Source organism: Balaenoptera borealis, assembly GCF_965194805.1.
Source record: "Balaenoptera borealis genome assembly, chromosome: 15".
NCBI classification, from domain to species: Eukaryota; Metazoa; Chordata; class Mammalia; order Artiodactyla; family Balaenopteridae; genus Balaenoptera; species Balaenoptera borealis.
The window spans coordinates 46,533,945-46,552,663 of NC_138871.1; the positions used below are offsets into that span (position 1 = coordinate 46,533,945).

At 38.2% G+C, this 18,719-nt stretch overlaps 1 pseudogene across 1 annotated transcript; it reads left to right on the forward strand.

Moving 5' to 3' along the window:
• The first annotated feature begins 4,807 nt into the window (after positions 1 to 4,807).
• LOC309612462 (small ribosomal subunit protein eS12 pseudogene) lies at positions 4,808 to 8,019 on the forward strand (annotated as a pseudogene). The gene has a single exon. The product of its transcript is annotated as a small ribosomal subunit protein eS12 pseudogene (transcript).
• The last annotated feature ends 10,700 nt before the right edge of the window (positions 8,020 to 18,719 follow it).

Consider the following 18,719-nt stretch of genomic DNA (forward strand, 5'->3'; position numbering starts at 1 on the left):
CTTAACCAGAGTCTGACTCCAAATTATTACACTATTGATATGATTCAAGAAATTTGGTGAATATCTCTGCTGCAAAGTATTTCCCCATTATTTTTTAAAATACGTGAAATTTCAAATATTCTTTTGGTCTTGAAAGCAAATATAATGGCAAAAGTAAAGCTAACTCTTTAGAGAATCCAGGGGAAAACATCATCATGTTCTTTCTATCTCCATGACCAATACCTTATTTCAGACCACCATCATCTCTCACCTGGATTACCACAACAGCCATCCCACTGGCCTACATTCTCCCAAGATGGCCCCTTCCAATCTGTTCTCCACATTATAGCCAGAATGATCTTACCCAAATGTACATCTGATCATGTCATTCCCCTACTTAAACCCTTTCAGGGACTCTTCATTGTCTTCAGCATGGTCTATACCAGTGGCTCTCAAGCTATTAGGAAAAATTTTATATAACACATAATTTTCATCAAATTTACTATCCTCCCCCTTACTATCCTGAAAGGAAAGTCATAGAGAAAGTAACCTATCTATATACACAATTTTTAAATAATTTTAATCTAACACTCTAACTTTAATATAAAGAGGAAATAAAAATAATTAACATAAGCAACATTAGTTCAATTTTTAAATGCTTGGCCATGATTACATTAGAAGCAAGAAATCCTATAAATTGTTGGGGAGTGGAGACAGTACTGCCCTCCTCCTATCCCCCACCCTTGCTGGTCTAAACTCTTTAATGTGATTTGTAAAGTATTTGCATTCTGGACTCTCCTCACTCTCCAGCCAATACTGTCACTGGTCAGTTTGCCTTGGACTTTAATCCTCATAAACTACCTGAATATCCAATACACACAATGGTCTATGTAGCTTACTGGTCTGTAGAAGCCACTTTCTCTAACTGGAACTCTTCCTCATCCCCTCTCCAGCTTTATCTGGCTAATTCCTTCTCATTCAGGTCTCTGCCTAGAAATAATTTCCTCCATAAAGCCTCCTCTTGATACACCAATGAGACATGGCATCCTCCACAGCATCCCGAAATTTCCTCTATTATAGCACATGTCAGTCCCATAGCATTGCAATGATTTCTTTACTTCTCTAGCCACTCCCTGAACGATGAGTTTCTTGAGGGCACAGACTGTGTTGTGGTCGCTGTTACAGCTTGTTAGACTTGTTAGAGGAAAAGGAAGTTGGAGAGCACCGAAGACTAAATTAGCTGAACTGTCATGTTTATACTGAAGGACACTTTTGAGAAAGAAATAATGAGGTTGGGAGTATTATGATCAGCTATTATTTTGGGAATGTATAAAAATGAAAAATACAAAACACATTTTGAGAAAAAAAATATAAGAAACCTGACAAACATCACCTCAGCCAGGTTATTAAGGTCAACATCAACAGTGATGTCATGTTGATAGTATGTATCCTTGTTATATTGTGATAAAAATGGCACTTTACCTCTGCAGTATTCCTCCCCAAAACCATAATCCCAGTCTAATCAAAAGAAAAATATAAGACAAATCCCAATGGAGGGGCATTCCACATTCTACAAAATACCTAATGAGTACTCCTCAAAATTATTAAGGTCATCAAAAACAAGGAAAGTCTGAGAAACTGTCGTAGCCAAGAAGAGCCAAAAGGACATGATGACTAATGTAATCTGATATCCTAGATCGGATTCTGAAACAGAAAAAGGATATTAGGTAAAACCTAAGGAAATATGAATAATGTATGTACATTCATTAATAATAATGTATAAATATTGATTCATTCATTGTAACAAATGTTACCATGCTAATGTAAGATGTTAATAATAGAGGAAACTGGGTACAGAGCATATGGGAACTCTCGGTACAATCTTTGCAATTTTTCTGTAAATCTAAAACTGTTCTAAAATTGAAAGTTTATTTTTTTTAATGGGCAAAATATTTAAATAGACACCATACACCCCCAAAATGGTGTATAAATGCAATATGAAAAAATTCAACATGTTTAGTCATAAGAAAAATGCAAATTCTCATAATGCAATACCACTACAAACACATTAGCATGGTTAAAATGCAAAAGACTGGCAAAATCAAGTGTTCTTGTGGATACAGAGCAACTGAAATTGTCCAACATTGATTATGGGAATGCAAAAATGATACTTAATCTTTAAAAAAGTGTGGTGATTTTTTGTAAAGTTAAACATACACTTTTCACTGGATCCAGCAATTCCACTCCTAGGTATTTACTCAAGAATAATAAAATACATGTTCACACCTACATACATAAGATGTAAAATGATATCATCAACCAGAAAAATAACAACACAACAAAAAAGCATAATCACTTGGAAATTCATGAAAACTTTTTGAAATAACCATAGGTTTATATTCTTAGGTTATGCATGCTAAAATATTTAAGGGTAAAATGTTGTGTCTGCATCTTATTCTCAAATGATTCAGCAAAAGAAAAAAGGAAGGGAGGAAGGAAGGAAGGAAAGGAGAGAGAGAAGCGAATTGACAAAATATTAAAAATTGGTGAATCAAGAATAAGAGTATATGAGTCCTGTTATTCTTGTAACTTTTCTATAGATTTGAAATTTTTCAGAATAAAAAGTTGTGGGGAAAAGCAAACTCAGTAATAGCACTGGTAAGATGATAGGAATTTCTCCAGGGGTCAATTTTTATTTTTTACTTTGCTCATTGCAAAGGCTAGCCAAAGTATTTATGTAGCCTGAGCACTTAAAATGTGACTGTCTTCACAGAATAGTCTGTGAACCATGAACTGTTTATTAAACTGTGAACTGTTTATTAAAATTTGCTCAGATGGTTCAACTAAATTAGGGTTATACACTTAACACCAGTACAACCCAGCTGTAAAATAAAAAGTTCCATCCTACAACTTCTTTTGTACTCTAGATAATGCGCAACTTATTTGTCCAGTTGTTTTGGAATCATGTAGACATTTTTATTCAGGATTGATTTTTTAAAAAGAAAGCAAAATAGGCAATAAAGATAAGCCAACTAAATTTTAATTTAAAAGGATAATCCCCTTGGGAACCTATTGTTTATTTCAATAATGCTGCTGTTGTTCAAACATTCTAGGAATCCCACTTTGGTTCTTCAGAGCCTACTTACAAACCTGCTAATGAAATCAGTGTGGTTATTTAAAATATATCCTCATTATATTTTGGACAAAATGGCATCAGAACATGTGATCACTCAAGTTATTTACCTTTCTTTAACTCAAATGACTAATGGTATTTTTGAAATATCAAGTCTACCTTAACAAATCAAAAATTGCCATCATAAATGCTATTCAAAAAAACTTTCCATGTCTCTAAAATAAAAAACAAAATAAGGGCTCCAAAACTACATGGTAGGCCAGGAGTTGGTAAACATTTTCTGTAAAGGTTCAGATAGTAAACATTTTAGGCTTTGTGGGTCATATGGTCTCTGTCACAACAAATCAACTCTCCTGTTATAGTGTGAAAGCAGCAAAAGACACTACTAAAATGAATGAACTTACCTGTATTACAATAAAGTTTATTTACAAAAACAGTTGGTGGAACACATTTGGTCCACAGGCCCTAGTTTGTTGATCTTGGTTTTAGGTAATGACAGAATAACTGAAATAACTATATTGCCTTCTAAATTGACGGCAATTACTGGGATATATAGTTTTTGGCTTAAAATTTGTTTTCACCTACTGTTTTATAGTCACTAGTAAGGTATTTTAAAACCTTGTTTAAAAGCAATATTTTTATTTACCATCACATCAAAAAGAATAAAATACACAGGAATAAATCTAACAAAGGACATAAAAGACATGTACTCAGAAAACTATAAGACACTGATGAAAGAAACTGAAGACAACACAAACAGATGGAAAGATATACTATGCTCATGGATTGTAAGAATTAATATTGTTAAAATGACCATACTATCCAAGGCAATCTGCAGATTCAATGCAATTCCTATCAAAATACCAATGGCGTTTTTCACAGAACTAGAACAAATAATTCTAAAATTTGTATGGAACCACAAAAGATCCCAAATAGCCAAAACAATCTTGAGAAGGAAGAACAGAGCTGGAGGGATTACACTCCCTGACTTCAGAGTATACTACAAAGCTACAGTCATCAGAACAGTGTGGTATTGGCACAAAAACAGACACATAGATCAGTGGAACAGAATAGAGAACCCAGAAATAAACCAACACACTTATGGTCAATTAATCTATGACAAAGGAGGCAAGAATATACAATGGGGAAAAGACAGCCTCTTCAGCAACAAATGGTGCTGGTAAAACTGGATAGCTACGTGGAAAAGAATCAAACTGGACTCCTCTCTCACACCATGCACAAAAATAAATTTAAAATAGATTAAAGAGTTAAATGTAAGACCTTAAACCATAAAATTCCTATAAGAAAACATAGGCAGAACACTCTTTAACATAAATCATAGCAATATTTTTTCAGATCTGTTTCCTAAGGCAAAGGAAACAAAAGCAAAAATAAACAAATGGGACCTAATTAAACTTTAAAGCTTTGGCACAGCAAAGGAAACCATCAACAAAACGAAAAGACAACCTACTGAATGGGCGAAAATATTTGCAAATGATATGACCAATAAGGAGTTAATATCCAAAATATATAAATAGCCCATGCAATTCAATGTCAAAAAAACAAACAACCTTATTTAAAAGTGGGCAAAAGATCTGAATAGACATTTTTCCAAAGAAGACATGCAAATGGCCAACAGGCACATGAAAAGACACTCAACATTGTTAATCATCAGAGAAATGCAAATTAAAAATCACAATGAGAGGGCTTCCCTGGTGGCGCAGTGGTTAAGAATCCGCCTGCTAATGCAGGGGACACGGGTTCGAGCCCTGCTCTGGGAAGATCCCACATGCTGCGGAGCAACTAAGCCCGTGCGCCACAACTACTGAGCCTGAGCTCTAGAGCCCGTGAGCCACAACTACTGAGCCCACGTGCCACAACTACTGAAGCCCACGCGCCTAGAGCCTGTGCTCCACAACAAGAGAAGCCACCACAATGAGAAGCCCGCGCAACACAACGAAGAGTAGCCCCCGCTCGCTGCAACTACAGAAAGCCAGCGCGCAGCAACAAAAGACCCAACTCAGCCAAAAATAAATAAATAAATAGATAAATAAATAAAATTAAAAAAATAAATTAAAAAAAAAATCACAATGAGATATCATCTCACTCCTGTGAGAAAGGCTACCATCAAAAAGACCACAAATAACAAATATTGGCAAGGATGTGGAGAAAAGGGAATCCTTGTACACTGTTGGTGGGAATGTAAATTGGTGCAGCCACTATGGAAAACAGTATGGAGATTCCTCAAAACATTAAAAATAGAACTATCATACAATCCAGCAATACCACTCCTGGGTATTTATCTGAAGAAAACAAAAATACTAATTAAAAAAGATATATGCACCCCTATGTTCATTGAAGTGTTATTTACAATAGCCAAAACATGGAAGCAACGTCAACAGGTGCCCATCAATAGGTGAACTGATAAAGATCTGTGTGTGTGTGTGTGTGTGTGTGTATACAATGGAATATTACTCAGCCACAAAAAAGAATGAAATCTTGCCATTTTTGACATCATGGAGGGAGCCAGAGGGTTATTATGCTAAGTGAAATAAGTCAGACAGAGAAAGACAAATACCATATGACTTCACTTATGAGTGGAATCTCAAAAAACAAAACAAATGAACAAACATAACAAAACATAAACAGAGTTACAGATGCAGAGAACAAACAGGTGTTTGCCAAAGGGGAGGGGCAGGAAAGAAATGAGGGAGATTATCAGGTACAAACTTCCAGTTGCAAAATAAATGAGTCATGGGTATGAAATGTACAGTGTGGGGAATATAGTCAATAACTACGTAATATCTTTGTATGGTAACATATTGTAACTAGACATTGTGGTGATGAGTTTGAAATGTAGAAATATCTAATCATTCTGTTGCATAACAGGAACTAATATAGTGTTGTAGGTCAATCATATTTCAAAAATTAGCAAACAAACTCATAAAAAAGGAGATCAGATTTATGGTTAGCAGAGGTGGAGGGTGGGGAAAGCGGAATTGGATGAAGGAAGGAAGGCAGTCAAAAGGTACAAAATTCCAGTTATAAGACAAATAAGTACTAGGGATGTAATCTACAATGATAATTAACACTGCTGCCTCTTATATATGAAAATTGTTAAAAACTAAATCCTAAGAGTTCTCATCATGAGAAAAAAATTTTTTTCTATTTTTAAAATTTTGTACCTATATGAGATGATGGATGTTCACTAAACTTACTGTGATAATAACTTAATGATGTATTATATGTAAATCAAATCATTATGCTGTATACCTTAAACTTATACAGTGCTATATGCCAATTATATCTCTATAAAACTGGAAAGAAAAAAAATAAAAGCAATATTTTTAAACTGTATTTGAGGAAAGTATTGCATTGATATTTCCTCTCCCAGAGGGGAAGCAATCACAAAACAAGTACAGTTTTATCATTATTCAGCAGGAGCTGTATCTTGATTTTTAAGATGATCATTAAAAATAAAAACACAAGGTATCATCCTACTGCTCTAAGAGCACTGTTGTAGATTCCATTCTTCAGGAAGTAATCTGAGGGCAACTCACTTAGTATCAACATAATCTTTGTAAAAAGGAAAAAAAAAAAACCCAGTAAAGATAAAACACAGCAAGCACAAAAAATTCAATGGCAAAATGATAACATGACCAATAATTAGTGGGTAAAAAATCAGTTTATCCAAAACATCAAAGAGAACATAAGATGAAGGCAATCTGCAGACTACTTATATCATTGTTTACTAATTTCACTGTCATATGAAATCAAAACATATTTCCTTCACATTCACAAATTTTAATAAATAAAACTAAAATCTTTTTTCAGATAGAGATTGATGTTTGCAAATGTTTGATGTAAAGAGCAAAAACCATAACTAGCTCTATTTAAACAAACTATGCCTTTTCTCTTTGTTAAATTAAATGCTGTTATTTGAATTAATGTTACAATTTTCACACCTTCAAAAAAATAGATATCAAGAGGGACCTGGACTAACAAATCATACTAATTTGGCTCTTTTTCCCTTTTGATATTTTTCTCCCCACTATACTAGTGATTCTCAAATGCAGTCTTGCATTTGCAGTCCTGCATTCTCAAATGCAGTCTCAAATGCAGTCCTCGTGATTCCTGATGCAGTAGCATCAGCTAGGAATCATCTAGGAATGGGTTAGAAAGGAAAACCCTTGCTGTTTCCCTGCCACCACTGTGGAGGCAGAGGCTCGGGTGCATTCAAGATTGGCAGCACCCATAACCCACCACCATGGTCAAGGAAGGCATTGCTGCTGGAGGTATAATGGACATTAATACTGCTTTACAAGAGGTGTTGAAGACCATCTACATCCATGATGGCCTAGCACATGGAACTCACAAAGCTGCCAAAGCCTTAGACAAGTGCCAAGTCCATCTTTGTGTGCTTGCATCCGACTGTGATGAGCCTATGTATGTCAAGTTGGTGGAGGCCCTTTGTGCTTAACACCAAACCAGCCTAACTGAGGTTGATGACAACAAGAAACTAGAGGAATGAGTAGGCCTCTGTAAAACTCACTGAGAGGGAAAACCCAATAAAGTGGTTGGTTGAAGTTGTATGTTGGTTAGGGACTATGGCAAAGAGTCTCAGGCAAAGGATGCCATTGAGGAGTACTTCAAATGCAAGAAATGAACAAATGAAAAACTTAGCTAAGAAAGAAAGGAAGGAAGGAAGGAAGAAAGAAAGAAAGGCAAATTTGGGGACCTTACCTCAAGACCTCCTGAATCAGAATCACTGGGGTTAGGGCCCAGTAACAACTCTCCAAGTGGTATTGATGCACACACAGGTTTGAGAACCATACTCTCGGTTGTTGGATCCCAGGACAGGTCCATCTCAAGTCTCCTCAGCTTTTCCATGTTCTACTAGTTTAGATCTAAAGGAGGGGAGAGTGAAAATGGCTTACAAATGGAATCCTATAATCACTCATATCTGCTACTCCTCCGGCTCATGACCAACTGCCTAACCCATATGTAGACTTAACATAGTAGCACATGAGCCATCTACTCATGTAGTCCTCACTCAGCTAAAGCTCAAGGACTGATATTGCAGGATGAGAATGGAGAGGGATACTATTTTTCACAAGAAGAATTACAGAGCAATTGACTCCTAAACTATGTGTATGTATAATATCAGTTGCAATAATCTCTTAAATATATTTTAAAAAGAGATCCATTAGAACCTTCACTTATAGAACATTTGCTAATATATCGATAGAACACATCTTTGTATAATGATGGGGAATAAAATGTCATGGAAATAAGTGCACTCTCAGAGTGTGATGAAAATTCACCTACAAATACTGAAGCACCTGAGCACACTGCTTTCAGTTTCTTTCTGTTTGGACTTAACCCCTGCTTGGTCAAAGAAATTAGAAAAATTAGAGCTGTATAAAGTAACAAGTCTCTTCCCAATTAAAAACCATTTTAAATAATAAAGCTGTAACCAATGAATCAAAACACTGCTATATGCACTGCACTGTGATAATCACTGATGAGGAGGAGAGGCTATAAATTAAAAAATCAAAAACAAAAAACCCCCACAACCCTAGAATAGCCACTGTAGATTTACAGATATTCAGAGGATGAAACAACAGTGTGAGCTGAGATGAGATATAGAAACTGAACTGGTCTTTGAAGGAGGGATGTGTAGGGGGATGGGAATGAAAATTCCAGACAGGCAAATGCCATGAGCAAAGACCCTGAATACACTTGGCACATTTGGAGAATAATTGAATAGACTGATTTAGCTGGAGTGGGACATCCATATAAGAAAGATTGGAGAGGTAGATTAGGTCCATTTTACTGTGGTCTTAAGTGTCAGGCCGGGGCATCTGACTTTTCTGAGAGCAATGGGGACCCATTTAAAATTCTAGGGACATGATGAAAACAGTATTTTAGGAAGACTGATTTGACTAAATGTGTAGAGTAAATTACAGTTGGGCTTCTCAAGCTATCAGATGAATATGAAATCACCTGGGATCCTCTGATTCAGTAGGTCTGGGAAGGCTGAGATCCTGCATTTCTAACACACTCCTAGTGAGGCCTAGACTGCTGGTCCTCAGACAGTACTTGGAGTAGCGGGGGATCATGATAGGGTTTTAAATTCAAGCTATCCATTGAGGCATAATATTGAAATAGGGAGAGAAAGCATGCCATAAAGAAAAAAATAATTTTTTACAAGTTTATTATTCTAGTCTGTTCAATTTCTTTGCAAGGAGCAGTCATTTCTCACTCAACCAGCTGACATAAAAAGGGAGACTATAAAAAAAGAACATAGGAGAAATTCATAGAAACAAATGCAGACAGTATGGTAGAATGTCTCCAGGAAATGGAAAGGGAATAGACACTGCTCTCTTCATGTCTCTGGCTATATGCTTTCCTGTCTCCTTCTGCTTCCTTCTCCTGCTTATCCAGCAGTTTGCCCATTAGGACTCTCAGTCCTGACTCTAAATAACTTTAAGTTCAAGCAACCAACACCATCTTACTGCAGGCTCTTAAATCTCAGTATATATTCTCAGGAGAGAACCAGATTGGACCAGTCTTTGGATTGGTCCCAAGGTCAGGAGTCCATCTCTAGTTCAGTCATCTGTTACCTGGACAGAGAGAGAGTCTTTCATATAACATTTCAGGGACTGTGAGTGAAATGAAGAGGGAGAGTTGGGGATGGCAGGCAAATTGATCAACAGATCTAAAATGACTGGTGGGAAAGAATCTTGGGTTCAGCTGAGGCCTCTATTGTTTGCACAAGATGTCAAGTATTTTCCATGTTTTTCTGAACATGTTAAAAACATTGAAAAACCAGTTTTATCAGCCTTAAGTTATGACCCACCTCCAGACTACATGAATTGGTGAAAAATTCACTGAGGCTGAATAAGGAGGTGGTGAGGTCTGTTCCCAGCATCTGTGCATTTCTCCCCTGACCCCCCCTACAAGAGACTGGAGAGGTGAGTTCCTACCCCTCAAATGAGGGAGTTTTCCAGAGACTCATTTGGAGAACTTGACTTGTGTCTCCTAGAATTTGGGGGTACATGGGAATTGCAGTTGCACTTTGGAAAGTCTAAAAGTGAAAGACTGTGGCTGTATCATCTAGAGATGGCAGAGCAGAGGAAGGGAGGGAAGGACAGAAGGACAGAGAGATGTAGTCCCAGGAGTAAACTACATTCATACTGATGTGGAGGGGGGAGTGGGACTTGAACAAAGTGGGATTCTGCAGGAGGAAACTGCCCTATATTAAAAAGATCCCCACCCCTTGTAAGAGTAATGCTATCCAAATGTGAATCTCTAATATGGACTAGACTTTTTACTATCCAAGAATTACCTAAAAGGTATGGGACCCAAGGTATGAAGAAGGGTGAATCTTCAGAACTGGTTTAAATGGAGAATTGTGGGGAAGGGTCCTGCCTGCACCCTACTAAGTACAACATGTTCTTTGAAACAACTACATTTGCAAAATTATGTCATCCCAATGATGGCTTCAGATTCCAGGCACTGATTAACTGAAGAACAGTCTAGCAGCCTAAAAACAGAACTTGGAGTTAAAGATTTGTTCATTTTTCAACTTCTATTTTTTTCTTGAGATAAAACTGTGCTTCATTTGGAGTATAAAACCCAACAAAAGGCTCTCTAGATGCTCCAATGAATTAGATCTTTAGGAAAGGGATATATGAATCAAGAAAGAATGACAGGAGGTGAGGGAGAGATATAAATATTCTCACTTCCGTAAAAGCCACACAAGATTCCTTACTGAAAGTTTATGACAAACTGGATAATGGAGAAGCTAGCTGAATAGTATCACATACTTTGATATAATCATGTAAAATGCATTACCTGCAGCCTCAATTTACCTAAGCTAAATTAAGTAAAGATGAACATGACACCAGCCCCACCCTTATCTTCAACAAAGGAGTCCAAAAGCTGAGGAGGGAAGCCAGCCACACAAACCAAAGGTTTGCGTTCCCCAGCGTGTCCCACCTGCCTGGATTCCACTGAGCGTCTTAAAGGTTCCACTGTAAGCACAATCACAGATTCTTACCCAGTGTCCCAGGTGTTACTTTGTTTAGTAAACAATTCTCATTTCTCATGTTAACTGCTAAATTAATTCATTCTTTTTTTTTTTCTTCTTGTAGAGCCTTCCCTGTGTCTGGCACTGTTCAATCAATAAACTCAAACTCCTCATGAAACTTATATTTGAGCATGTGGCAGTACAGGTAATAAATAATATATCCATTAAAATATATCAGATGATGGTAAATGTTATATTAACAAAACAATTGCAGGGGAAAGGAACAGAGAGTGCTTGGGGGGGGATTTAAAATAGGGGGTCCGGGAATTCCCTGGTGGTCCAGTGATTAGGACTCCGTGCTTCCACTGCAGGGGGCATGGGTACTAAGATCCCACAAGCTGCGCAGCGCGGCCAAAAAAAAAAAAAAAAAGAAATTTAAAAAAGAAATAAAATAGGGGGTCAGAGAAGGTCTCCTGAAGGTGACATTTTGAGCAAAGATGTGAAAGAGTTGAGGGCCCATGCCATGCAGACATATTTGGGGAAAGCTTTCCAAAGACAGCACAAGTCTTGAGGTAGGAGCAACTTGGCATAGTCAAGGGACAGTAAGGAGTTAATGTAGCTGGAGCAGAGGGAGAAAGAGAGAGGTGAGGTCCGAGAGGGAAGAAGGACCAGATCACTTCAGGCCTTGTAAGCTACTGTGAGGACTTTGGCTTTCACTCTGAATGAGATGGGAAGCCATTCAAGGCCCAAGATGTGACATGACCTGACATATTTCAACAGGATCATTCTGGCTGCTGTTTAAGAAAGATGATAGGGGATGGCGTGCCGGGGCAGTCTACTAACTGGGAGGCTCTTGAAACAGTCCAGGCCAGAGATGATGGAGGCAATTGTTAGGGGAACCATGACTGAAACCGCCTGTCCTGGCCAGGCACCATAGTAACCACTTTCATGAGTTATCTTAAACAGGAGGTCTTGGTAAGGGATGAGGAACTAACAAGCTACCACCAACCAGAAGAATTCGGGAAAGGTCAAAAGGAGAGAGGAGACGCCAGTCCATACGTCCAATCAACCTCCCAGAATCCTTCTCGCTGGAATCCATCTTGGCTGAGTGATGCTCGCACCACCAGAAAAGACCCTGAGTCAGAGTGATGGGCCAGAGACAACCCGGAAACTAACCCATTTACCATAAAACCTGAGAATGCAAGCCACGTGGCAGAGCAGTTCTCCTGGGTTCCCTTACCCTGCTGCTCTCCACCGGGGCGCCCCTTGCCAATAAAGTCTCTTGCTTTGTCAGCACATGTGTCTCCTCGGACAATTCATTTCCGAGTGTTAGACAAGAGTCCACTCTTGGGCCCTGGAAGGGGTCCCCATTCCTGCAACACAAGGACTGTGGGTCAGGGTGGCAGCAGAGGAAATGAGTGTAAGCAGATAGGGTAGGGGGTCCCCGGAGAAAGAGAACCGGGCATGGCTTTCTTGACATAACAGAAACCATTTTTGACCTAAGCTAATTTGTGATTTAAGCCTGGCAGCAATGCTCGCCCTTGAACAGGTCTCAGTAATTAATGATCTTAAGGGAACAAAAGAATGCAGAAACAAATGACTTATCAGGCAAGAGAACTAACAACAGCAAAGATAAAATATCAAGTTGTAAAGACTCCCAGTTCTGTTTCAATGGTAAAGATTAGCCTGAAGCACTCAACAACCAGATCCATTGGAACCTAGGGATGATGATGTTGATCTTTTCTGACTCTCCAGACTTCAATCAACTAAAGCTTGGACTCTGTCTGACTTCCCAAGCCCCTTCATAAATATGCATGTACCCTTAGCTTAAAACTTCCCCAGTTTTGCAATTTGGGGAGATACTGCTTTAGGAAAGATTCCTGGTGTTCTCCTTAGTTGCTGCAAGTAATAAATCCTTCCTTCTCCTGATCTTTGGCTTGGTTATGTCCTTTGGCTCAACCCCACCAAGAGACCAACCCAGTTTTAGGGTAACATGAGAATAGGAGGAGTAACCAGATTCTGGTAACTCTCTGAATACTATAGTAAGAGGTACAGTGTTATGCTTTAATTTGGCATAGGAAAAACAGAAAGGCAAATGCAAAACAAATTTAAATTCAACAAACTGATCTATTAAGGGGAATTGGACTGTTTATTTCAGGAGTATTTTAAATCAGTAAAGCCTTTTAGGTACTTTTCAAGTACAAAAACTTTCAGGAGTAGATATTCTGAAAACCAGAAGAGCCTTGAAACCATTTAAAACTCAGATCAAATTCTCTGAAAGTGTTTACAAATTTGACACAGTATCTTACTCAAAGAGAAAATGCCCCAGAATTTAGAGATTAGATTAAAAAAAAAAACCCACATCAAAGCAGATACACATAGAAAAGAGCTGAAAATACAGCTAGATGTCACAATGTGTCAGATTATCATCTGATGTTTCCAATAAAGATCTAGTACCAAAAGTATAAAAGCTCATAAGCTAGCTCATTGTTAAATGACACAGACCATTTCCAATGAGAAAAGGAGAATCAGCAGAAATAAAGAGGGACACAGAAAAGCAAACTACAGCATTAAATGTTTGTGACTTTAAAAGAGATTAAGAACTTCATAGCAGAGGTCTTCCCATTATTATTATTATTATTATTATTATTATTATTATTATTACTATGAGAGAGAGAGAGCATGCCAGAGGGAAACTACAAAAAATGCTATGTATTCATGAAGGATAAGATTATACAAATCTGAGAACGGAGAAGAAGGAAACATTTTTGAAATGTCATCCAACAGTGCCAATGAATATTATTTCTGCCAGGGAACAGCACAAGAATGTTTTATTCAAGAATATCCAAGCAGGGACTTCCCTGGTGGTCCAGTGGGTAAGACTCTGTGCTCCCACTGCAGGGGGCACCGGTTCGGTCCCTGGTGGGGGAACTAAGATCCCATATGTAACGCAGCTTGGCCAAAAAAAAAAAAGAATATCCAAGGAAATAAAAATTACATTTAAATGGCACTTGTGTCAGATACATACAAAAATTTTAATGAAAAACAGAAAAGCAGCTTGTGGGAATAAGCGTTATATTTCTATTCTGGGAATAAAATGTTATACTATGTATATTCTCATAATAAATGACTACTTAGGTATTTAATAGCTTGATTCTCAATGTTAAAATGAGACAAGCCAAACAACAAAGATTTAACAATTTATCGAGATCTTATATTTGACTTTGTCATCAACTAGCCATAATTATTAGCAATGTAACACATCTTTCAGCCTTTGTTTGTTCCTCACTTTTCTCCAAAGTAAAATAAAGGGGGTTTCCTCCCAGTTTGAGAGGGAGAAAGAGAGAGACTGAAAGAGAGAGAATGAACAATAGATTACATACTTTCCTTTGAAATGTTTACATACCCTCTTCCCTATCAAATTTGTCTACCAGCCTTGGGGCTATGCCTTATGTTCCTCCATAGCTTTAGGAACTTCCCTCTTTCTCTCCAAAGATATCATCCTTGACAACTTCAACATTTCTGTCCATGTCTTTTTCACAGCCTGACCTCACATTTTCTCAGCCTTATTGACTTCTTTCCCCCTACCTTCCTTGGATATGGAATCTGCTCAACCTCCAAGATTTTAAACTGAAATGCCCATCCCCAGCCATCACCTCTTGCCTTGTTACTTCTCCCATTCTATTGAACCTGGTATTTGTAATCAGAGTAACATGTATTCCATCAACCCTCAACCAGTAGTTGTGGTTATGTCTATAGATTTAATTAATTAGTTTGTTTGTTTATTATTTTTATTTATATTCAAGGCTACAGATTTTAGAGTCAAACTGCCTACGTTTAAATCCTGACTCTGTTCACTACTTGAGTGATAAGGGATGAGTTATTTAATCCCTCTAGGCCCTAAATTTCTCACAGGATTCCTGTGAAGGTTAAATGAGATAATCCACATAAACCTGGCACATATTAAATACGTGATGAACATTAGCCAGGAGTATCAGTATTTCATTTGGCTTTACTGTCCTCTGTAGCGCCTGGTCACCATAGTCATTCTGGCTATCTCTCCTCCATTAGTCACCTTTTTTCATCTCAGTTCCTTGATTCAAACTTTGATTACTTCTGGGATCTTGTTGGACCATCAGGGATACTCAGGAATTTTTTAAATAATCTCTCCCGAGTCCTTATTCCACTCCTCACAATAGTTATTCTAAACCACCTCTACTTTCCTCAAGGCCCCATATCTTCCCCTGCCTGAAATATTTTTATGACATGAGGTTGTCTCCTAATTCACTGAGAAGAAAGAGGCCACCCTTTCAGCAGAAAATGCTTCTCCTATACTTTTGTTTCTTCCCATGCAGAGAGAACCCAAAGAATCTAACTCTTGGCTTCTCTGCCTCTGAACTCACTCTATCTTAGGGAAAGTGCAATGACTTAGCTGATTGGTAAATTTGTGCAAATAAACCAGCATTCTCTAACCAGCCTTTAGATCACTAGGTAGCCAGCCAGCCCACACGGCCTGAACCAATTGCTCTCTCCCTGGATACAAGGTGCTCAGGAGATCAGCTCTACGCCTATAGGGCTTGGGCAAATCTGCAGTTTAAAAGGGAGTATAACCCTAAAGTTTGAAGACCTCCAATCAGACAGATGTTGAGGAATACTGAAAAATCAAGACCCAAACTGGGAACATAGAAGAGCTATATAAAGTTAGTGGTATGAATGGACTTTAGTGTGTGGACAGAATGTTTTGACCTTGGCGGTTGTATGAGCTTTTAACAGCTGTAGTCTGGGAAAGAGGCTGTAAGTCTCAGAGCATGTAGTACTCTAACCATAGGAAGGGACTGTAGTTTATGGAGGCTTGGTCCATAGGTGAGTGGGTATTTTTGTATTTTAAAATTTTTATTTATTTTATTTTATTGGGGGGGTGAAGTAGAAAAGAATAGCTTTATTTCTTTGCCAGGTAAAGGGGGAGACAGAGGGCTCCTGCCCTCAAAAACCGTGTGTCCCCAAGTGGGTAATTTTTTTTATTATTTTATTTTATTTTATTTTTTATAAATTTATTTATTTATTTTTGACTGCATTGGGTCTTCCTTGCTACGCATGCACTTTCTCTAGTTGTGGCGAGTAGGGGTTTCTCTTGTTGCGGAGCATGGGCTCTAGGCATGCAGGCTTCAATAGTTGTTTTATGCGGGCTCAGTAGTTGTGGCTCACAGGCTCTAGAGCGCAGGGTCAGTAGCTGTGGTGCAAGGGCTTAGTTGCTCCGCGGCATGTGGGATCTTCCCAGACCAGGGCTCGAACCCATGCCCACTGCATTGGCAGGCAGATTCTCAACACTGCGCTGCCAGGGAAGTCTAACCGCCAGGGAAGTCCAACCGAGTGGGTATTTTTTTAAAGGCAGGCCACAACCTTTAAAAGAATGACATAGCCCGAGGACAGGACATAAACTGATTAGAACCAAATAGGTCCAAGAGTCAACTTCCACTAGACTTTGAGTCTCAGTATATGTTCACTGTAACACATCAGCAAGCTAAATGACACACCCACAGGTGCCATGACAGTTCCAAGACTGACCATAAAGGTCAAAAAGTGGGCAGTGGCCCAATTCCTGGAAATCCCCACCCCTTCCCCAAAATAGCTGTAATATTCCTCCCACTCATTAGCCTATGAAATTATCCACCCCTATAAAAACTGACAACCCCATACCCTGGTGTCACTCTTGCCTTCTGAGATGGCCCACGCTGTGTCTGTGGAGTGTGTTTCTCTCTAAATAAATCCACTTTGTCTCCACTGAATCCTTTCTGTGATGAGACATCAAGAACCTGAGCTTCATTAAGTCCTGAGACCAGGTGTGTGATCTCAGTTAAAAGACCATGGGTTCAAGTCCCAATCTGGGTTTTGGCTGGGTTTGAGTCCCAGCGTGTGGGTTCAAGTCCCAATCTGAGTTCCATGGTTTCAGAACCTCAAGACCCTTGTCTTGGGCACATGACCTGTAAGTGGCCTCTGCACCCTCTGAAAGGTGAGGCCACACAGGTAAACACTGTGAACTTGCAAATGCTAGATGGTGGCAGGATTAGACCCTTTTAGGCCTCTGTTGGTTTTTAAACTATTGATATAATCCAAGTTCTGGATGCCCTTCAGAGAACAAAACAAGTTCTAACTTTCAGTTGTTAGTGGCATTCAGGGCAAAGGACAAAATTAAAGGGACTAAACTTTATGAACTTGGCTTGTCCACAGACTCAGGAGTAGAAAATACAGTAAGAATTACTGGCAACTTGGTAGTTATAGATGGGCATGCAGGAATTTCTGTGCCTTGTGGGAACACACCTGAGAAGTTTATGAAATTCAAAAACAGAAGAAACAGAGTGTCTCACAGAGCACCTGGCAAAAGTATTGACCCTCACTAGAGTCTAGAGTCCTAGGGGTACAGGTTTTAGAAACATGAACAGCAATTTTGGAGTCTACTATTGCTGATTATTCAGCTGAATAAGACAAAAACCTATGCTACTCTCAGCAAACTAGGAATAGAGGTGAACTTCCTCAACTTGATAAAGAACATCTACAAAAAACCTACAGGTAACATCATACTTAAAAGTGAGAAACTAGGGACTTCCCTGGTGGTCCAATGGTTAAAAATCCACCTTCCAATGCAGGGACGTGGGTTCAATCCCTGGTCAGGGAACTAAGATCTCACGTGCCACAGGGCAACAAAGCCCACGCACCACAGCTAAAGATCCCACATGCTGCAACTAAGACCCGATGCAGCCAAAGAATAAATAATAAAATAAAAATAAATAATTTTAAAAAATAAAATAAAATAAAAGTGAGAAACTAGAAGCTTTCCCACTAAGATCAGGAGCAAGTCAAGGATGTGCCTTCTTACTACTCCTTTTCAACATCATACTGGAAGTCCTAGCTAATGTAATAAAACAAGAAAAGGAAATAAAAAGTATACAGATTGAGAAGGAAGAAATAAAATATTCTTGGTTCACAAATGACATGATTACCTATGTAGAAAATCCAAAAGAGTCAATAAAATAGGTCCTGGAACTGATAAGCAATTATAGCAATGTTGTACGATACAAGATTAATATATAAAAGACAATTGCTTTCCTATTTACCAGCAAAGAAAAAGTGAAATATGAAATTAAAAACACAATATTATTTACATTAGCATCCAAAAGATATAAAATACTTATATATAAACCTAACAAAATATGTACAATGCCTGTGTAAGTAAAACTACAGAATTCTGATGAAATAAAACAAAGAAATAAATGAGATATACCATGATCATAGGTAGGAAGACTCAATATTGTCAAGACGTCAGTTCTTCCCTACTTGATTTATATATTCAACACAATCCTAATCAAAACCCCAGCAAGTTATTTTGTGGATATTGACAAGCTGATTCTGGAGTTCATATGGAGGCAAAAGACCCAGAATAGCCAATTCAATATTGAAGGAGAAGAACAAAGTCAGAGGACTGATACTACCTGATTTCAAGACTTACTATAAAGCTAGAATAATCCAGACAGTGTGGTTATATGTCAATTTAAAAAAAATTTCTTTTGGCTGCCC